Raw genomic sequence first — 6,942 nt, 5'->3', positions numbered from 1 at the left:
GCATTCAACTCAACATATTTTGAAATTTCTCTTGTGATTTCTTCTTTGATGTATTTAGACATGCATTTTGCTTAACTTCAAATATTTGGCATTTTTTTGTTATTAATTTCTAGGGCAATTTAATTATGGTCAGAGAGCCTACTCTGTATAATTTTATTCCTCTGGAATTTATCAAGACTTGCTTCATGGTCTAGTATATGGTCCATTTTGGTGAATGTTGCATGTGCACTTGAAAAAAAAATACAGATTCTGCAGTCGTTTGGTGAAATGCTCTATGCTGATTAGGTCAAGTTGGTTAATATTGTTAGTTAATATTATTGTTTGAATGTTCTATATTCTTACAGATTTTCTTAGTCTGCTTTATCAATTACACAGAGAGACATGCATTAAAACATCAACCATGTGGATCTGCCTATTTATTTTCAGTTATTTTGCTTCATGTATCTTGAAGCTCTGTTATCAGGTGCATGCACTTTTGGGATTGCTATGTTTTCCTGATAAACTGACCTTCTTTCATTATGCAAGGGGAAGAAGATGCTGTATACAGGATGGGATATCCAGGGTAAGATTTCTAAGGAGACACCCACCTGGGAGTCATATGCAAGGGGAAGAAGATGCTGCATACAGGATGGGATATCCAGGAGAAGATTTCTAAGGAGAGATGCCCAGCTGGAAGTCAAGATGTGTCAGTTGTTTGTGTTATAATAAAACCTCCTATTCTAGATGAGCTGAACTTTCCTTTTTCCCCAGTTCTTATGATCAAGAAGTTGCTGTCCTAAATTTCAGCACTTAATATCCTTGCTAGGTGAGTAACTGGATCATATAATTGGTGCTGCATTATTGACGGTTTGCTTGGCAGAGTTAATTCCTGCCAGCAAGGCACAATGGATTCCAGGTTGCTTGCTCCAACAGCATACATGCCTCTCAGATCACACCGCATCGTTCTCGGTTTCTTGTGCTTGCGGTTCAGTCTTCCCCATCATTCACATGTCATTCAGTAACTCCTCGCTGCAGGCCGGTCATCTGTCCCTCTCCCTGAGTCTGGCTGAGTCCAGGGTGTTTATGGGCCTCAAGGGGGAGGGAGGAAGTGTGTGCTGATTGGTCTACGGGTGGCCATGGGTGGGTCCAGGAAAAAGAACAACCCCCCACTGTTGTCCACGGGGCTGTCATCCCAACCCCAGGCTTCCAGCCTTCCCCAGCCTGAAGGTGGGGCTTCACTTGGGAGCTACCCTTTTCTGCCCCAGCCTATCTGCCTCTTGCCTGAACTTGCTGAGTGGGTGGACCTTGTACAGCAATGACCAGGACATACCCTCTTTTAAAGGGCCCCTGCAAGCCAGTCTGCCTTCGTATTCCCAATTACTGTTAATTTAATCAGTCAATAATCAGATATTTTGCTTTTCAATTATTTGATATTACAAATAACACCATGATGACCATTCTCATACACAAATCACTGTGCATAATTCTGAATATTTAACTAGGAAAAGTTCCTAGCAATGAAATTACTGGGTTGAATCGAATGAACATTCTAAGTTTATAATATATTTAAAGCTTATAGAGTAAATAAATATGGCACAATAACAAGCTATATAAGTGAGTTGTTTTTTTGTTTTTTTTTTTTTTTGACAGAGTCTTCCTTTGTCAGCCAGGCTGGAATGCAGTGGCGTAATCTTGGCTCACTGCAGCCTCCATCTCCCTGGTTCAAGCAGTTCTTCTGCCTCAGCCTGCTGAGTAGCTGGGATTACACGTATGTGCCACCAAGCTAGACTAATTTTTGTATTTCGGTAGAGACGAGGTTTCACCATGTTGGCCAGGCTGGTCTCGATCTCCTGACCTCAGGTAATCTGCCCACCTTGGCCTCCCAAAGTGCTGGGATTACAGACATGAGCCATCGCCCCCGGACATAAGTGAGTTTTATATTGTATTACAACACTATGATACAGTAAAACCATGAAATCCAAATTTATATCACACTACATACTACAACTGTAACCTCACAGCCCTATCCTGTGATTTGTGTATTTTTATAGCCAATTATGGTCCCCAGCTTTAGTTTTCTTTTGCTTATTGGAGTGTATATTTCTCCCTCATTCTTTTTGCTTTCTACAGTCTTGTGTACGTTGGTTATCTGTTTGTGTCTGTTTGCCAGTGTTCTGTGTTATTTTTTGTATTGACTTAAGCTTATGTGGGGAGATTAGAATTTCTTCCCCTAAGAAGAAATAAGTAATAGTGGAGACCTGCTGGGTACTCGTGGCACCAGGCCTGGCACCAGGCCTGGCTCCAGGGCTGCCCATCATGCATCCTCACAGCTCGGAATGCTTCGTGCTGTTTCTGCAATGCTCACGTGCGGTCACACAGTTAAGACGGCTGGCTGGATGATGGATGGACGAGGAGACGCAGTGCAGACTGGGCGTGGCTGACCACCACATGTGCCCCTGGAGCCACAGGCTGCCTGCTTCATTTCCAGGGCAGTGTTACCATCAAAAGAATGAACACAGCAAGAGTGATTCAAGTCCAACCCCTTCCCTGTGTTTTCTGCACAGCTTGGAGGCTGTGCCCAGGTCCTGGACACTCCTGGTGACCTTTCCCCTTTGCCCTCTGCTCTCTTGCTTGGAGCTCCTTGCTGCTCCCTCCTGTTGTACTGAACCCGGCCCTTATCGCCCCTGACAAGGGAAGTCCCTGTCCTCTCACGGCTTCCTTCTTATCCCCGTCCCTCAGACTCTTCAAAATAATTATACAATACTAATTCTAAACGGAAACTGGAGGCACAGAGCCTATGGCGGTGTCTCCGGCTTCTCCAGAGGTAGGACTGGACGCTCAGGTCTCCACTGCATGCCGACGGGTTTGAGAGAGCGTAATCCATCCAAGCCATGCGAAAATCTGCACAACTGAGTCATGGGACAGTGGAGCTAAGTGATATCGCGTGCTTTTAAATCTGAAAGAACAGTCATGATTTAATGATTTGAAAGTCACACATTTAACATGTGGATTCACAGTCCTAGGACTTAAACCATGACAGCTTGTGCTTCTGAGGTGCGCCGAGTTCCTGTGTGGCTTTCCTTGACTGTATTCATGGAACCTTCATGCATGAGGCTACGTAGAACCCTGAGTCTCAAAGGGAGAGCTTGGTCCCACCAGGTCTCATTATTTTGTATTATATTTTGATAGTTTATTTTTCCTATTGCTTCTTCAGTTCCAGGTACTGAATAGAAGATTTACAAAAGATCTCGGTAATAGCCCTGGGGCGCCCGCTTCACGGGGCCTGCAGGGTGTCCTGGGAAGGGACTGTTTCCACAAGTGGAACACGCGGGCCCCCCGCTGTCCTCGCAGCCTGCACCTTTCTCCTCATTAAACCTTCAGAGAACACAAAGGAGCTGACAGCCCCTTTTCTCTCCATCTTCTAAAGAAGACTTTTCAGTATAAAAGGCGCCCTAAATCCTTTGTGGTGCCCGCCCACAAGCAGTGTGCGCTGACACAAAGCAACGCCACTGGCCGCTGACGCCTGCAGACAAGAGGCCGACTCCTGTCGTCGTCCTGGGTCCCGAGAACGGGAGTGACTTTGTGGACTGGCACGCGGACATGCGTGTGGGGCCCCTGGAGACACAGCAGCTGCGATGTGAGTGTCTCAGGCAGAGGTTCAGCTTTCCATCAGAGTTAAAGAAAAAACCTGTGAAGAAACTATTCAAGACATGCAAATGGAGGAGTTTCCCACGCACCCAGGGCAGGATGCTTGGTGAGGGGTGGCGGAGCCGTACAGCAAACACCCTTTGAGAGCCAAACGTGCTTGCCCTTTAACCTTTCCCCTTCAGGAGCGTACAGTGAGGGAATACTCGGGTAAACACAGAAACACCTGCAAAAATAACTCACACATTCGCCAGCAGGGAATCGATCAAACCAACCAGGCCCAGGCTGTGGAATGTTACGCAGCAGTAAAAATCATGAGGTGTGCACCTTCCGATGGGAAAGATGGACACGACCTGTCTCAGCAGGAGAAAGACAGCTGCAGAAGCTTCACACAATTTAGCCCGATTCCCACAAATAAACAGAAGAAAGAGCAGGAGGCAGACAGGTTTGCACCGACGGAGGAAGGAGCAGGAGGCAGACAGGTTTGCACCGACGGAGGAAGGCACTGAGACCCTGCTTCAGTCGGGCACGAGTCTCCCCCAGAGAGGGGAGGAGGCAGGCAGAGGACTTCACTTTCTATGTAGTCTTTGCCCACAGAGTTTGATGTTTTATAGTTTTCCTGTATAATTTCTGTCATCTGAAAGCCTGAAAAAAACAGCCAATTAAAAGCTGCCATTGGTGATGAGAAAGAACGAACAGTAGCCATGGATGGAGGAGGGGCGTCTTCAGAGTGGCCCCTGGCCCTGCACCTTCTGCCTCCGGTCAGGGCTGAGTCTCCTCAGCAGCTGAATATTTCCTACCTCAGGCAAACGGACACTAAGCTCCTGAGTCAGATAAAACAGTGACTCCCTGGAGGGCTGTGTGCCCAGCCCCTTTCCCCCTTCCCACCTGCTTTGCTCTTAGGAAAGTCACCAGAGGCTGGTTCATCTGGCTCATTCTAAGTTTGACTATTTGGGAATGTGGCTTTTACCAGCGTGCTATGCCCCGCCCGACAACACAGCCATTTGGTGGAGCGTGGAGTTCATTAGAAATACATTTTATTTGCTTGTAGCATAAATGTGGCTAAGGCTCAGCACACACAGAGATTCGCATATGTGTGCACATGCAGGCACACACACGTGTGCACACCCACCTCCCACGCACACACCCACACACGCGTGTGTGGCATGTGAACACACACACACACTCCTGCATGCAATCCTGCTCTATTAACAGGTTCTTGGGCTCTGCAGAGCTGACAGAGGCCGTGTTGGGTGTGGCAGGACAAGGCTGGGTGTGCAGGCGCCTCCTCCCCAGGGCACTGCTCACACGTCACAGCTGCCAGACGGAGGCTCCCCAGCGGCGACCCTCTGACAGGGGACTGTCTTCAGGGAGGAGTGGCTGTTTCCAACGTCCTCCCTGGTGCCCTGTGGCTGGCGGGACCCTCTCCCTCCCCATCCAAGCTCTGTTTTCATCTGAACGCAGCAGCCACAGCTAACACGCCAAGCGTGTCCTCCATGCTCCAGGGCCTCAGGTCTCGTCAGAGCAAATTCTTACTCAGTGTGCAGATGTGAAGTCAGGTTTTATTGAAGTATTTACACAGCTCATTCTTGCCACATGGAGGACATTCCACACACAATGACAGTTAAAGACAACTGCTGACCGCGGGGTCCTACGTCCCCTGCTCACCAGGCATCTGTTAGAAACAGCTGGGAGCTTGCCCCTCTACGTCCTCGGCTCCGCTGAACAGTGGCACACACGTCGCTGAGGGGAGTGCATCCCCTGGGCACACCTGATCCAGGCAGGAGGAACCAGTCCTTGGCTCCGCTGGACACTGGCACATGTGCAGCTGAGGGGAAAACGTCCCCGGGCACACCTGATGACTGATGACCTCCCACACCCAACCACCGACTGTCAACCACACAACCAGTGCCTGGTAACCGGCTGACACGACCGCTCCCGCCCACTTCCTCAACGTCCCCTCTGGGTCACAGCTCAGTGTCCGCACCTGGCCACTGACCCAACACCTTCAGTTACCACAAATCTTTGTTTCCTCAAAACCCTGAGAGTGGGTGGGGGATGCTCCCTTTTGTCCTTTTAAAGCCAGGCAAGGCTGGGGGTGGGTCTGTCCAAACTCTACAGGGGAGGAGCAGCTGAGGGGCTGCACTGAACCTGGGGTCTGCTGCGTCCACCTGCCTCCCTCTCGCTGCACTCCACACACTCAGCCGTCCTTTCCTGGGCACCTGGCCTGGGTCACTTGCTCCCCAGCATCAGTCTCTGATGGAGCCTTTGCGGCCCCCAGAAATGGTGGGTGAGTTGTTCTCTAGATCCTCTGACCGCCTCACCTGCGTCTCCAAACCAACCTCGGGTTCGTTCTCCCAGAAGTCCAGGGATGAGCTTGCTGCAGCAGAGAAGTGTGGCCAGCGTGGCCCAGGGGTGCAGGATGGGGCGTGGCTGGCAGGGCGTGCAGGACAGGCTGCAGACCGTTGGGGATTGAGGGGTCTCTGGACACACTGCTTTGCCGTCCTAAAAGCCCCTCTGTCTGGCCTCATTTTACGGGGGACGAGGATTTTGCAAACCAAGGTGATGCTGACAGGATGTGTGAGCTTCCCTGTGGCTGCCTCCTGGCATGGCTGTCCTGGCTTTTGGCACCGTGCTCCAGCTGGGGTCTGTGATGCCACCAATGCACGGGAACAAGATGTTCATTTTGAAGGGAAAAGCGGAGTCAAATGCACTCAGGACAACTGAGTCCTGCAGTCGAGGCACCTGGGCCAGGGCTGGGCAGCCTGCTGAGGTCCATTGAGCGCTGTGGGGACCAGGGTTTGGCACAGGCGTGGAGACTGCGCCCTGATGTCCCCACCCTTCTGCAGCCAGCTCAGCAATGTCCCCAGACACCCTCCCCACGTCTGCAAATAACCCTTCGCCTGAAGGAACAGCCGCTAGGGTTGCTGAGCGCCAGCTCTGGGGAGGAGGGCTTGAAACAGTTTTATATGTTGTTAAAATAATTCTCCATTTGGACAGAAATGATTCTAAGATTATTTTTGTTAAAAAGAGAATAGGTTTCCAGTTCCCACCCAGCTGTATCCTGCGCTCCACATAACGCCATCACCAGAGACCTGCAGGCCTGGCTGCAGCTAGCCTGGGGCTGAGCGTCCGGCTCTGTCGCTCCCACAGGGCGGCAGGTGACCTCCTGAGGCAGAGCCAGGGCTGCTGAGGGTCCCACGAACAACTGTGTGGAGACGCCGCCTCCTGCATGAACTTGCTTTCCTGGTCTGATGGTCTCCTCAGCCCACCTTCCTTGGGGAGGCAGAACAGCTCTGTGGAAAAAGTTGGGTGGGG

Source organism: Mandrillus leucophaeus, unplaced genomic scaffold (assembly GCF_000951045.1).
Source record: "Mandrillus leucophaeus isolate KB7577 unplaced genomic scaffold, Mleu.le_1.0 Scaffold373, whole genome shotgun sequence".
In the NCBI taxonomy this organism is placed as follows: Eukaryota; Metazoa; Chordata; class Mammalia; order Primates; family Cercopithecidae; genus Mandrillus; species Mandrillus leucophaeus.
This window is presented reverse-complemented; position numbering follows the sequence as displayed.